This window comes from Chiloscyllium punctatum, chromosome 24 (assembly GCF_047496795.1).
Source record: "Chiloscyllium punctatum isolate Juve2018m chromosome 24, sChiPun1.3, whole genome shotgun sequence".
Taxonomy (NCBI): Eukaryota; Metazoa; Chordata; class Chondrichthyes; order Orectolobiformes; family Hemiscylliidae; genus Chiloscyllium; species Chiloscyllium punctatum.
Genome location: NC_092762.1, coordinates 1,509,624 through 1,525,651, shown reverse-complemented (window position 1 = coordinate 1,525,651; position 16,028 = coordinate 1,509,624).

Here is a 16,028-nt window from a genome sequence, read left to right as displayed (position 1 = left end):
AATTGTAAAAGAACTGAGCTGTTTGTGTTAGCTCAGCATTAAAGGGAAGCCGGTTAGCTCAGTTCGCTGCATAACTGGTTTAGATATAAAGTGATGCCAACAGTGTGGGGATAATTCTCGCAATGTCTCAGCATACCTTCAGGATCATGATCTCCCCACTCAGCTAATACTTTATAAGATGGAGACAATTAAAGTGAAATTTTAATAACGTGAGTTGGAACTGAGCTGCCGATGTAATGCAACTTTGTTCTTTCATCTGTTGCATTGGAAAATGTGGCTGCAATCACAGAGAAGGGAGTGAGTTCATTTGCTGCTCACTCATCTCGCCCAACCATATCTCGTGACAAGACACGAAAAAAATCCTGTTTGAATTCAGTAATCTTCATAGCAGTACTTAAAAACATCTTTGTCATTTCTATTCCAGTTTTTCTGATAACAGGCAAAATGTCCAATGAGATAAACCTATTAATTTTTGAATTGTTTTAATGGACTGTGCGAGTTTGCAGCAAAATTAGTAATATGAAACGAGATAAACATCCTTTCCAGAATTTAATACAGCGCAGGCTCAGCGACATGAGAAACGTCATCGACTTCAAAAATCACCTCTGTACCTATAATAAGTGATGGATATTCACTCAGGGGGTCTTTATGGGTGGTCTTAGGTAACTGAGGTATTTCCCAAGGACAGAACACTCCACAAAATCAGATTTTTTTGAAAAAATGCTGTTTTACTCAATGTTCTTTTTCAACTTTTAAATATATATGGTGACACACACATACATGCATGCGCACACACATTTATTTCTATGTGCATCTAAACATATGTACATATATACAGCTCGCACATTCTACAGGAAGAACATTCAAATGGCTGACTATCCATTCCTAATATTCTGAATTCACACACACACACACACATATACACACAAATGCGTGTACATATATGTTCTTCCTGTAGAATGTGTGAACTAAGAGTTTTCAGTAATGTCCCTGACATTTGATTCTGCGGGAAGTGCACCCAACTCCATCTCCTTGGCAATTTTTTAGGGAACTGCAGCTGAACATTGTATCTTTTGGCAGTCTGAGGTGAATTCAGAGGAGCGATAGGGAGGCAGTTACACTTCAGGTACAAGAAAAATGTCGATGGGATACAGTCGGGAGACGAAAAGGGAACAGGCAGCCAGTGCAGGTATCCGCTTTGGCTGTGCCCATCTGTAACAAGCATACCGTATTTGTTACTGTTTGGGCGATGACCTACGAGGGGTAAAGCATGGGGTACAGATCTCTGGCACAGTGTTTGTCCCTGTGATCAGAAGGGTAGGGGAGAGGGGAGGAGAGCAATAGTTATTGGGGACTACATAGTGAGGGGGACAGATTGCAGTTTCTGTGGGTACAGGGCAGGCTCATGGTTGATGTGATCCCTCCAAGTTACCAGGGTTTGTGATGTCTCGCAGCGTGTTTTCAGGATGCTTAAGAGGGAGGGGGAGCAGCCCGAGTTCATGTTTCAAATACACACTTAAAATATATGTAATAAAAGTGATGTGGATGCCTGGCAGAAATTCAGGGATCCAGGGTGACATCTCAGATCGAGATCAAACAGAGTTGTTCCCTCTGATTGGTTACACATGCCACGTTATACTGAGGGAAAGAATCGGGAAAGAGCAGATGAACACGTGTTTGTTAGGATGGTGCATGTGATAGGGATTTGGATATTTGGATAGTTGGGGCTTATTCTGGAGTCGGTTGGACCACCACAAACAGGATGGTCTTCACCTGAACCGGAAAGGTACCAATATCCTGAGTGCATAATTTTCTCAAGCTCCTCAGGAGGGTTTAAACGAATTCAGCAGCAGAGTGCGAACCTGAATTTTAGCTGCAGTTTGCAGGAAGTTTTGAGTGGTTAGGACATAAATTGGTTTTCGGGTTTGCGACTGAATGCTGGCAAGGATGAAAGTGGTTTGAAGTGTATCTACTTCACCGCTAGGAGCACCTGGGATAAAGCATGTGTCATGGGTTGTTGACTGAGACTTCAATATTGTGGCCATTTCAGATCCATGAATGAGGCACTGAAAGGAATGGTTGTTCCTGGCACCTCAGTTTCGACTTTTCAGTACGAGCAGGAAAGTCGTTCCAGAGGGGGAGATGTGACATTTTTCGTCAAAGACAGTACTATGGTAGCAGAAAGGATATTTGGTAAGGAACCGACTCAATCTGCTGAACTAGAAAGGGGTGAGAATAAAATCAGGCAAGGAGAGGTCACCACCAAAATGTTCTAGAGATATCGAGGAAAAGATTGCAAAGATGATTCTGGATAGGAACCGAAGCAACAGAGTAGTTGTAGTGGGGAAGATTAACTTTGCAAATATAGATTGGAGATGTTATTGTTTGAGGAGCTCTAATTGGGCAGTCTTTGTCCAATTGCGCAGGCGGGTTTCGTGACGCAGCATGTAGACAGGCCTACAAGAATCAAAAACATATTGGATTTGGTCTTGCGTAATGAAGCAAGTCAACTGTTCGATTTGGAGTCAAGTGAGCACTTTGGTGCTAGTGACCAGAATTCGGTGTGTTTATTGAGTGATGGATAGGAATATATATATATAGATAGATAGATAGATAGATAGATAGATAGATAGATAGATAGATAGATAGATAGATAGATAGATAGATAGATAGATAGATAGATAGATAGATAGATAGATAGATAGATAGATAGATAGATAGATAGATAGATAGATAGATAGATAGATAGATATCGCAGAGCATGAGGTTCTGCTGGGAGAAAGGCCAGTATGATGCGATCAGGCAAGAGTTAGAATGCACCAGATGGGAAAGTACACGCACGGCTTTGCACTCTTGAAATATGGAGCTTGTTCAGGGAAGCAGTTATGCATGTCCTTGCTAAGTATGTGTGCGTCACGCAGGGAATATGAGGTTGATACAGGGAGCAATATTTACTCAAAAGGTTGAATTTCTTGTCAAGAGGGAGAAGGCTGTGTATGTAAACATGAAATATGAAGGCTGAGTTAGGGCAATTGAAAATTATAAGGTAGCAAGGAAGGGCCAAAAGAGAGAGCTACTCAGAGAGAAGAAGGGACATGAAAAATCACCCGGCAGGGTGATTTAAAATCCTGAAGCTTGCCATTTCAAAAATAAAAGAATATCTATGATATGATTCGGGCCTGTCAAGAACAGCAGTAGGAAGTCGTCAACGGAGTCCCAGGATAGGAGAGGCGTTGGATGTATATTTTCATCATATCTCAAATGAAAAAAACAATGTGGTCGAAGAGAATTTTGAGATGCAATCTGTTAGAATAAACGAAATTGATATTCATAAATACGAGTTGTCAGCAGTTCTGGAAATCCTGAAAATAGATTTGTCCCCTCGGCTTGATGGGATGTATCCTAGGATTCTTTGGGAATCGTGGGAGGTGATTGGAGAACTTTTGACTACCAACTTTATTTCGTCAGTGTCTATGTGATTAGTGCGAGAAGACTCGAGTTCAGCAAATATTGTCCCCTTCTGCACGAAGGGGAGTAGGGAGAACGCTGGTAATTATAGAATAGTAGCCGTGTTTCCTTGTAGGTGAAGGTTTCGGAATGATTATGAGAGATATGATTTATGATCACCTAAGAAGGAAGGAGTTGATTCGCTACAGTCAATACGATTTTGTGAATAGCAGTTTGTGCCTCACAAACTTTAATGAGCTCTTTGAAAAGGTCAACAAACAGGTGGATGAGAGTAAAGTGGTTAACATGGTGGATATGATTTTCATGAAGGCACGGTCGGCTGTTGCATAAAATACAGAGACATGGGAATGAGGGTGATTTAGCGGTTTCGATCAGTAATTGGCTCGCTGAAAGAACAGAGAGTATGGTAGTTAATAGAAAACATTCATCCTGGAGTTCAGTTAGTCATGGTGTACCACAAGGTTCCTTTTTAGGTCCACTGTTGTTTGTCACCTTTATAAATGACCTGGGTTGGGGCATGGGATGATGGACGAGTAAATTCGCAGAACACACGAAGTCGATGGAGTTGTCAACAGTGCCGAAGTCTGCTGCAGGTTACAGAGCGACATGAGTAATCTGCAGTTCGGGGCTCAGTGATGGCATATGGAGGTTATTGTGGAAAAGTGTGAGTTGATTTACTTTGGAATGAGCAACAAGAATAAAACGTTCTGGGCTAATTGTAATATTCATGGAAGTTTAGATGACCGGAGCGATCTCGGCGTCCATGCATATAAAACTCTGACAGTTAACACGCACGTTGATGGATTTGTTTGCAATGAGCACAGTGTGTTAGTTTTTATTGAGAGAGGGATTGAGTTTCAGGGCCAAACGATCCCTTTTCAGCTCCAGAAATTTGTCTGGTATGGCCAAACTTGTCGATTTGCGTGCGGTTCTGGTCGCCATATTATAGGATGGATGTGAAAGCATTGGAAAGTTTGCAGACGAGATTTCCTAGGATGTTGCCTTCTGTGAAGTGAAGGTCTTACAAGGAAAGGTTGAGGGACTTGAGGCTGTTTTTGATAGAAATAAGAAGTTTGAGAGGTGAATTAGTAGAGACATAAAAGATGATCAGAGGTTGCCGTAAAGTCGATAGTGAAGGCCTTTTTCTTCAAATGGCGAAGGTTGGCACGAGGTCACATCGATGTGATTTGAGTGTGATAGATTCCGAGGTAGATTCCTTTCTCAGAGAGTAGTAAGGGTGCAGAACAACATTTTGCCTTCAACAGATGTAGACTCACCAAACTTCAGAGCAATTAAATGATCATTGGATAAACTTATGGCTTATAACGTCCAAATTCTGGGCAGATAGACTTCAGATTGGTGTCACAGGTCGGTGCAACATTAGTGCCAAAAGCACTTTATTGCAGTGAAATATTCCGGGTTTGAACTGTTCTTCAGCTTGAAGTTGCGATCATCTCCGGTCACTAGCAGTAAAACAAACACCTGGCGAGAATCCAATGCGCAACTTTGGCCGTTCATGTCCTGCCATTCAGTCATGCAAGTACAGCAAGCAAACTAATTGCACCACTGGATCTGCCATCTAATGATGACGAAAGGCTCCTGATCTTACCACTCGGCCCCTCAACCAATTTCTCATGTTTTTCTGTGTATCTGAAATGAAACGCAGTGCAGAGGTGGTTATACTGATAATGAATCATCGATTATGAAGCATCAGCTTCAGGAAAATGGCATAGATAAATGTGGTGAAAATCGGTTTTATTGAATCCTGTGTAGGTTTACCGTGTCTTCCTGCGATGATCACAGGCAATGTTATGCGGCCAGTGGACTGAGATTTTCCTTCTCTCGGCTTCAATTCGACAGACAAATCGATTCACTGAATTTTCACCAACTTCCTTTGGCATGTTCATATGACACATCGACCCACACTGCACACAACATCAACAATCTTCAGCATAATACGTCCACTATCTTGTGGCATGGTCTTTATGCACAGTGAAGCTTGAATAATGTTCTGCAAGGGCAAACTAAATTCAGTTTAATTAGTAAAGTCGCAAGAATCCAGAGTAAGATTCAAAATGTCAGAAATTGACGTTCATTACCTTGGCCAGAATTCCAGCCCAGCAAAGGGGAAATCTGCCCCTGAATCCCCAGCATCCATGCAATTGCTTGCTTCATGTGTCCACTTGGAAACATCTGTGAAGGAACATTCAGCCTGAATGAGAACTTGTGAGAATGCTCCACTGTCTGATCTAAAGCTGAAACAAGATCTGTCTATTCCAGCTGAGAGGGAATCGAGGTGGAGGTGAGACCAAAATATTACTTGGCGTTTAATTCATATTGTCAACATTGTGATATTTAAAAACCTGTGCCAGAAATGGCACAGGCACAAAGGAGCAGAAGGAGGCCATTCTTAACACCGATCCTGCCCCGCCACGTAATTTGATATCATCATGGCTGACACAACAATTTTATGTCTTTTTCCAGCCCATCCAGAATATCGTGTTGCCAACTGGCTAACAGGCATTTATCGATCTCTACCATAAAGAGACATCGACAATGTAAATCTGTGAGAAGAAAACGTTCCGTTTCGAGACAGTTGGTTTTATGCACGAATATTACTAGTTTTGCAAATGAGCAGCCGAGTCTGGTCTGACCACTTTGCAAAAAATAAATCTAAACCCGACTCTGATGGGATTTGAACCCACAACCTTTAAATAACAACCTGAATAGAGACATAGAAGTCCATCGCGCTTTCCCTTGCGCCACAGAGCTACGCTAGGACCCTGCCTGAAGCACACAAGTTTGGCTTTTCCGTATTGCATTCAGGACACCCATCTCGCGCCTGTCTGCCCTCGTCACACTCTCGGGCACCTCGTCCTCATCCACCAGTGCTGTGGCTCATCAAGTATTCGGCTACAGACTGCTGAAACGTTCTCATGACACTTACCTTTACCACAGGTTCAGATAATGGTTTCCAGATAGTCAATACTCTGTGGGTGAAAGTATTCTTCCTAAATCTCATCCTCGTCTTCTGTCTTTCATTTATATCACTCTGTTCCTTCCCAATGCAAGCTTATCCCTGTCACACATATCTATCCTCTTCATAAAATAAGCACGTTAATCGGTTTCTCATTCAGCCTTCTCTGCGCTTAGATATACATCTCCAGCCTAGCTCGCGTACCTTCACAATGGGAGTGGTCAAGCCCTTTCCATTCTTTTCATCTCCTGCGAAATTCTCCTCCTGCAATCAGACGCTTCCAGTATATGGCGATTAAAATAGAAAAACAAAGTTCTCAGAAGAAAAGCCAAAATGTCTGAACAAAATCAGCACCTTTTGTCCATCTCTAAAGAGAAAGGAAAGTGAACGCTTCGAGTCCAATGATCCATCTTCGGAACTGAAGGGAAGGGCGGGTGGGTGAAGAATGTGTAAGAAGGCAGACTGTTTCTAAAATGATTGAACTCGATGTTGGGTCCTAATGTTTGCATGGTCTGTCGGTAGAAAATGAGTTGCGTGTATTCCAGCTTGTGTTGCGTCTTGAAGGAGCACTGCAGCAGAGCAGAGACTGAAATGATGGCCTGGGAACATAGTGCCTAGATTAGAGCGGTGCTGGAAAAGCACAGCTGTTCAGGCAACATCCGAGGAGCAGTAAAATCGACGTGTCAGGCAACAGCCCTTCATCAGTGATACAGGCAGAGAGCCAGAAGGGTGGGAACACGTTGTAATGTTGAAGTACATGAGACTGGAAGACCGGGACAGATTTTGATGATTCTGGACAGAACGAAAGTGGTCTCAGCTTTGTCACCGATTCTGTTTTCCTCTCTCCATTGGAGAGAGGTCACCTTCTGAGCAGGAAATACAGTTGCCTCGATTAAATGAAGTGCAGACAAATCTCTGGAAGATGTGACGAGAAGCTTCCACAGGAAGGAGTGATATCGGAAAACAGCAGGAATTGTAACTTACAACGTAGAATGTTACAATGCAGGGCAAGCACTCCGGCGCTGTCTGTTGCCGCAACCTGTTGAAGCATAAAGTAATGTGAAGTCCATTGTAATGGAATATTAACATTTATTTTGAAACCAATAAAAGCACAGGGAAACAAATAAGTAAGTACCTAGCTTTGCAGAGGCAAGTGTTGCAGAGAGACTGAAAAAAATGTAAAGTTATGCCGAAATAATAGCAGACTGACAAGGCCAGTAAACTACCATATCAACAGACAAGGAATGAGAAAAAAAAACCTCCGTTTCTGGAAAGTAACTCGAATGTTTCAGGCCCCTGAACTTGAGGTGTTGATAAGAAGAAGCGAATTCTAGTATCAAAGGAAAATGTATTATTTGTGGAAGGTGAGCTAGTTACATTTTTGGTCGATACAGGATCAACATATTCAGTCCTTAAATCAAGGCAGTTGAGTGAGTCGACGCAGTGGATGCATCAGGAGTCGTGATACGAGAGAGCTTAACTGCACCCCAATTGTGCGGAAACAGTAATGGTGAAACATTCCAATGCTCATTACTATTGTCGGAAATTTGCCCTTTAAATCAGATGGCTCATGATCACATTGTGAGATTGGGGTCGGGTTGTGCAGTACCCCGACAGGCTTGCAGATCATAGGAAAAGGACATTTACCAGCGCAAGCTGTAAATTACGGCTCAAGACCCCGATGCATGTTTATGAGTGGCGATTAAGCCAGAGAGCCATAAGTTCAGGAAGCGATTCGCTCGCCCAGCAATCAAGTAACCATGTTAATTCCATTAACACAGATTTTCTTGCTGGGGATATGCTGCACAGCACAGCACGCATACAACGTGATGGCCCTTACAAAACATATGAGAAGGATTGTTTGAGGAGATTGGTTAAACCAAATCAGTTAGTATTGTGCGAAGTTTATTGGAATGATCACAGATGTACAGTCAGTGTAAACTTATCCAAAGTATCTGTGGCGGAAAGGACACCCTATCCTTTTGATGTGGCAGGCACCTTTCCTCACGGACCATTGGCGAAGGCATCCAGAGAGAGGTGGCAGGATTTGAGATGATGGGTGCTGCAGGCACAAAAAAATGAAAGATTTTGTCTTCAGTGACGATGGCGTATCTGATTCAATGCTGATCTAAGGACAGATATGAAGAAAATAAATTGGCTAACTCAGGCAGATAGAGCAGTCCAGGTAACCCCCGCCAAGAGGGTAGCCTGGCGATTAGCTATAGTAGATGTCTCAGATCCAAGATTAAGAAGGGTCGGTACTGAGTGCAGGGCCAAAGGCAAACGTGATGTGGGGTCCATACGAATCTGTGAAACAATAAGAATAGCCCCGAAGTCTGAGTATCGTCCTTACAGAACACAAGACTCCTTAAAACCCGAGGGCTACTTTGCATCCCTCCTGAAGGCTTGAGTGATAATTCCCTGTGGATAATCACCGGTGAGAGCCCCCGTTTTTCCGGTTAAAAACGCAAACATTCCAGGTGAATCGGGGAAACGGAGCTTTGTTCAAGACCTGCAGGCAGTCAATTATGCTGTTGTTCCGCCCCCCCCACCCCCGCCAACAAATGTTCCTAATCCTTGTACTATATTAGCTCAAATTCCACCGGACAGTAAATGGTTTTCTGTTATGAATTTAGCAAATGTCTTTTTTAGTGTACCGGTAAACCCAGAAACTATTTTTCTGGTTCACTTTTACACTCAAAGGCAAATCCTATACCTTCAGGCAACTTTGTCAAGATTACTGTGAGTCCCCCACCATAATTAATGAGGCTCGATGCTGGAGTCTGGAGATTCTTGTTTTAACCACGGGGTCAGCGCTTCTGCAGTATGTAGACGAATGCTTAACAGCAGCACCAACAGAGGAACAATGTGAGAAAGATACACTTGCGTTGCTCTGCCATCTAGCCAGGAAAGGGCACAAAGCTAGTTTTGCAAAATTACAATTTGTGCAACAATAAGTGAAGTTCTTAGGTCACTAATTGTCTGAACAATGGAAGGCCATTGGACAAGACAAAGTTCGAGCAATCCAGCAAATTTGAAAGCCTCACACGAAGAATCAATTGCTTTTCTTTTTGTTAATGCACTCCTACTGTAGAATATTTATCCAACATTACACAACCCTTGAGGCCCCCCGAAATGAAATTTCCAATGGCTAAGAATTGCAGAAGCAGAGACTTTAGCAGATGAATTGAAAATGGCGCTCCAAACCACACCTGCACTGGGGATTCCGCATCCAAACAAGCCTTTTGTACAAACCGCAGATGCATGACATCTGAGCTGATGTAGGATAATGTGGGAAAATTGAGGCAGGTAGCTTACATTTTGGTTAAACTTCGACCCCGTAGTGGCAGAATTGCCGATATGCCTGCGAGCCGTGGCTGCAGCTGAAAAAGTTTGTTGTAGCGTCCAGGGACAAAGTCAGCTTTGGAGAATTAACCCTATTGTTCCCACATGCATCCTTACTGTTTTCCGAGCAAAACACAGCACACATGTCGGCAGCACGTTGACTCACAAACAATACTGTGCTATTGGAGATGCCTAACATTACAATAACGAAATGTAACGTCCGTAATGCTGCCAGCCTTCTCGCCACAACAGTAGATGGAGACCCACATGACTGTGTCACTGTAAATAATAAAATTTGCAGCCCAACACCAGACGTGCTGGATTCACAAACGCAGAATCAGGATCTGGCATTTCTTTTGTAAATAGGTCAACATTCAGGAGCAAACACACAGGCCAGAATTGTCTTTGCTATGCTGTAGTAACTACCCATGAGGTAGCCAAAGCAGAATCACTCCCTTGTCATCTGTCAGCTCAAGCAGCAGAGCTGATTGCCTTGACTGAAGCATGTAAATTGGCTGAGCGAAGGATCGTGAATATTTACACCTACAGCAAATATGCATACGGGGTTGTACATAATTGTGAAACTCTGTGGAAACACAGGGGCTACACTGGAACCCCCAAACTACACAGTGGCCTGACCTCTGACCTCCTGGAAGCGGTCCTACCGCCCAAATCATACGTTGTCTGCAAATGTGAAGCCCACACGAAAACGAACGATTCCCTTTCTCAAGGCAGTGCGAATGCAAACCCAGCGGGATGGACGGTAGCCCAGCAGCCGCCAAGAGATCAGGTGACATGTGTATGTCAAATATTTGTAATCCAAAGCAGACTTATGGGAGGTCGAGTCGCAGGCCACGCCGAAGGACAAGCGTGAATGGACAATGGCAGGGTGCAGAATGATGAAATGGGTGTGTTGTGGCCCCATCGGTAAAACCTGTCGACCGCAATCATTATTCCCATTCCATTCCAATTAACACACAGTGAGGACCATGTGTCAAAGGGGGGGAATGTAGCAAATACAATGGTATGATTTTATCTTGATATGTAATTTGGTTTCCGTGGTCAAATCTGTAACTCCTCTTCTGACATGGTGCAAAATAATTTTCCAAAGGTCATGTTCGTCAGTCCGGGACTGAGGTTCAGAAAAGAACAAATATTTCGGAATTTTTTTGGAGCTTGCTGTGTTTACATTCTCCCCGCCTCACTCTATGTTGAAGGACTTATGAACTCCATTCCTGTCAGTCCAGGTGAGACACTTTGTGACACGCGTAGTTTCATTGGCAAAGAAAAGACATTTATCACCATGAAGCTCCCTTTCACCCTCTGTATGCATTTATTCAATTTGATCATTGCTGTTCTGAAAAATTTCACCTCTGCTCTCCTGTTGTTCTTCCTTAATTCGAGGGAACCTCGAACCGAACCCCAAAATCATATTAATTTTCAGTTGTTTATGTTATATCAATGACCAGACCAGAACAAGCTCGCAGGAGATTGAATAGCACGAAAAAGATTTTTAAAATTTCTTCCAGAAAATTTACCGACTGCAGAGTCAGAATATGAGAAATGTCAGAGTGCACTGATATTTAGCCCATTTCACAATGCAGGCACTCCGAGACGAGTTCAGTCTTTGCAAAATGTTTATTTATAATTGTGACAATTCCCTGGGGCAGATCTTCCCTCAATCCACAAAAATATATGCTACCAAAAAACTATTTCAGTTCAGATTAAAATCGTTCAGGATACTTTCCATCAACACAAAGTTTCCTGTGCCATGTCAATTGAAGTGTATCCAGATGAGGTTAGAACTCCCAGCCTCTTCTCCCACAGCTCCCTATTCCATGTCAACAGAAGTTGCTCCAGCCAAGTTTGGAGCTCCCAGCCTGGGCGTTACACGCGCCTTTCTGCCTTCATAGAAGGACTGCATGCTCACGGACTTGGTAACTGACAGAAAGAGTACAGATTCACGCGTTCATTCCACTCTCAAATTCTGATCGGATCTTCGCCATTGCGTCACTAAATTTCTCTGATTCCAGACCTGGAAACCAGTGTGATTGAAGTGTGCAACCATAGTTACTACCTTGTCTCGAAGCACTGGTAAAGTAACGATGTGAAACTTCGTTGTTATTGAAACCTACATTTCAACAATTTGTGTGCTACGCCTGTACATTTCATCTTTTCTTGAAATCTATCGAACTCAGTCTTCAACATTTTCAATGATGGAATCTCCACAGCCACTGAAGACATCGAAGATGACGATACAACCTAATCCCAGTAGGTTATCCTCTTGTGCATGTGGTGCTGTTCCTCGCCAATCTCAGCCATTGCATTTATTGCTTTTACTGTGGGTTATTTTTTTCATGTGATCGTATCGTGGGTCCTTTGTTGTTTGTGAGGAATGTCTGCTGGGCGCTATACTTCCAGGTCCTGGGAGCCAGTGGGTTTGTTTTGGTGGGATTTGTGTTATTGAAAGTTACACATGAGAAGCGTGTTGGACTATTTCAGCTCGGTATCCACTTCATATCACGGCTCACCGCAATGATACACATTTTCTGCGAAGTGCCTTGTATACCACTTAAAGCCGCCTTTCTCCGGAGAAACTTGCAGACATAAAGCACATCTTAAGGTCTCTGTCAGTATCAGGGAATGTGCCTGTGGGACTGCCTCTGTATGTGAACATGAGAATACGTTCCCCAAAGGGGTTTCAACATTGTGATGAGGTCAACCATCAGTACCATTGTTATGTCATTTAAGATCACAGGGAGAATCTCATTGCTGCAAACTGGGACTAGAATAGATGGATGCCTGATATCGTGCACTTCACAATGGACGAATGGGCCTTCTCCACTACTCTCCCACACGCTTTTTAAACTCGAGTCCAGAGAGAAACTGACCTGATGAGAAAATCGCTTCACAACATTGTACGACCAATTTTGCAAAGTTTCTTCTTTCTCGCCACTTAAGTCATTTATTTAAATGTAAAAAAAATGAATGTGCACTCAACCAATGGGACACCTTTGGTAACAGTCCTCCAGTCTGAAACCTACACCGCACCACCATTCTCAGCATCCTGCTATTAAACTAATTTTTTATCTAAGTGGAAAACGTACATTTAACTTCATGCGATCTAACTTTATGAATTAGTCAACCATGTGGAACCGTGTAAAAGCTTTTGTTAAAGTCCGAGTGAGCAAAGTCTGTCACTTTGTTAGCAGAGGGATTGAATTCAAGAGTTTCATGAGCAGAGGGATTGAATTCAAGAGTTGTGAAGTGATGTTGCAGCTGTACAGGACTTTGGTTAGGCCACAGTTGGAGTACTGTGTGCAGTTCTGGTCGCCTCACTTTAGGAAAGATGTGGAAGCTTTGGAGAGGGTGCAGAGAAGATTTACCAGGATGTTGCCTGGAATGGAGAGTAGGTCGTACGAGGATAGGTTGAGAGTTCTCGGCCTTTTCACGTTGGAACGGCGAAGGATGAGGGGTGACTTGATAGAGGTTTATAAGATGATCAGAGGAATAGATAGAGTAGACAGTCAGAAACCTTTTCCCCGGGTACAACAGAGTGTTACAAGGGGACATAAATTTAAGGTGAAAGGTGGAAGGTATAGGGGAGATGTCAGGGGTGGTTTCTTTACCAAGAGAGTGGTGGGGGCATGGAATGCGCTGCCCATGGGAGTGGTAGAGTCAGAATCATTGGCGACCTTTAAGTGGCATTTGGATAGGTACATGGATGGGTGCTTAATCTAGGATAGAAGTTCGGCACAACATCGTGGGCCGAAGGGCCTGTTCTGTGCTGTATTGTTCTATGTTCTATGTTCTATGTTTGTCCTCATTGATCTTCTTGGTTACGCCGTCAAAAAACTCAATCAATTTTGTGCAAAACCATGCTGATTATCCCGATTCATTCCTTGTATCTCAATATTCATGTAAATCCTATCGTTTAGAATTGTACTAACCTTACCCACGACCATAACCAGACAGAAACGTCTATCGCTCCCAACCTTCTCCATGAATTCCTTTGTAAACAAAGGCATATTAGCCATCCCCCGGTCTTCTGGCGCCCCACTCGTCATAATAGATGATAAAAATATTTCTACGAAAGGCCCAACGGTTTCTTTCCCTAACTTCCCACAATTTTCCGGTATACAGGAGGTCAGATCTCAGAGAAATATCCAACTTGATATTTTCCAGGTCGTCCATCCCTTCCTCTTTTCAATGTGAACTACATTAAAAACATCAATATTTAGTTGTACCAGTTATTTCGTTCTCCATGGTGTAAACTGACGCGAACTGATCATTATATCTCTCTCCATCTACTGAGGTTCAAGACAAAGGTGAGCACTTTTATCTTCAAGTGGTCCGATTTGTTCTCAAGTTCGTAATTACTTGTAGATTCTCTTCAGACTAAACTTTATGTTCTGATGACATCTCATATCCTCGATTGACCTTTATAATGTCCTCCTTAAGAATGCCCCTCTACTCCTTATATCGTTCAAGAGATTCACTTGTGTTTATATGGAAGCTGAAAGCTTTTTTAAAAGAAAATCCTCTGACAAGGCGTAAACCTCAGCAATCAACGTTGTTCTAACGGAATACCTACAATGTGGAAACAATGTGGGATTGACGGTGATTTAGCCATTTAGATCTGTAACTGGCTCGCTGAAAGTACACAGAGTGTGGGAGTTGATGGGAAATATTCATCCTGGAGTTCATGGTGTACCACAAGGTTCCTTTTTGGGTCCACTGTTGTTTGTCACTTTTATAATGTCCTGGGTTAGGGCATGGATGATGGATGAGTAAATGCGCAAAATACACTAAGCTCGATGGAGTTTTCAACAGTGCCAATATCGGCTGAAGGTTTCAGGGAGACATGGAAAATCTGCAGATCTGATCTCAGAGATTGCAAATGGAGGTTACTGTGGAAAAGTATGAATGATTTACTTTGGAAGGAGCAACAAGAATAACGAGTTCTGGGTTAATTGTAATTTTCTTGGAAGTTTAGATGAGCAGAGCGATCTCGGTGCCCATGTACATAAAACTCTGAAAGTTAACACACACTTTGATACATTTGTTTGCATGGAGCACAGTGTGTTAGTTTTTATTGGGAGAGAGATTGAGTTTCGGGGCCAAAATGCCCCTTTGCAGCTCTAGAAATTTCTCTGCTGTAGCCAAACTTGTAGATTTGCGTGCAGTTCTGGTCGCCACATTATAGGGCAGATGTGAAAGCATTGGAAAGGGTGCAGATGAGATTTCCTAGGATGTTGCCTTCTCTGAAGGGAAGGTCTTACGAAGAAAGGCTGAGGGACTTGAGGCTGTTTGCGATAGAGATGAGAAGTTTGAGAGGTGAATTATTATATAGATAAAAGATGACCAGATGTTGCCGTAAGGTGGGCGATGAAGGCCTTTTTCTTTAAAGGGTAATGGTTGGCACAAGGGCACATCGATGTAATTTGAGGGTGTTGGATGTCGAGCTAAATTCCTTTCTCAGAGAGAACTAAGGGTGCTGAACACCTTGTCTTCAACAACCTTCGGAACAATTAAGAGATCATTGGATAAACGTACGGCTTATAATGGTAAAATGCTGATCAGATGGACTTCAAATTCGTATCACAGGTCGTTGCAACATTAGGGCTAAATGCACTTTATTGTAGTGCAGTATTCCGTATTTGAACTGTTCTTCTGCTTGAAGTTGCAATCATCTCTGGTCACTATCAGTAAAACAAACACCTGACAAGAATCGAATGTGAAACTTTGGCAGCTCATGTACTGCCATTCTGTCATGCAAGTACAGCAAGCTAACTGATTGCACGTCTGGACCTGCTATCTAATGATGACGAACGGCTCCTGGTCTTACCACTGCGACCCAATTACTCAGTTTTTTTTTCTGTGGATCTGAAATGAAACACAGTGCAGAGGAGGTTATACTGATAATGGATCATCGATTATGAAGCATTAGGTTCAAGAAAATGACATAACAAATGTGGTGAAAATCGGCTTTATTGAATACTGCATACGTTTACCGTGGCTTCCTGCGTTGATCACAGGCAATGTTATGTCGCAACTGTCCTGGGATTTTCCTTCTATCGGATTCAAGTCATCAGAAAATTCGATTCACTGATATTTCACCAACTTCCTTTGGCATGTTCATATGACACATCGACTGACACTGCACACAACGTCAACAATGTCCAGCATAATGCATCCACGAGCACGTGGCATGGTTTTTATAAAGAGTGAAGACTGA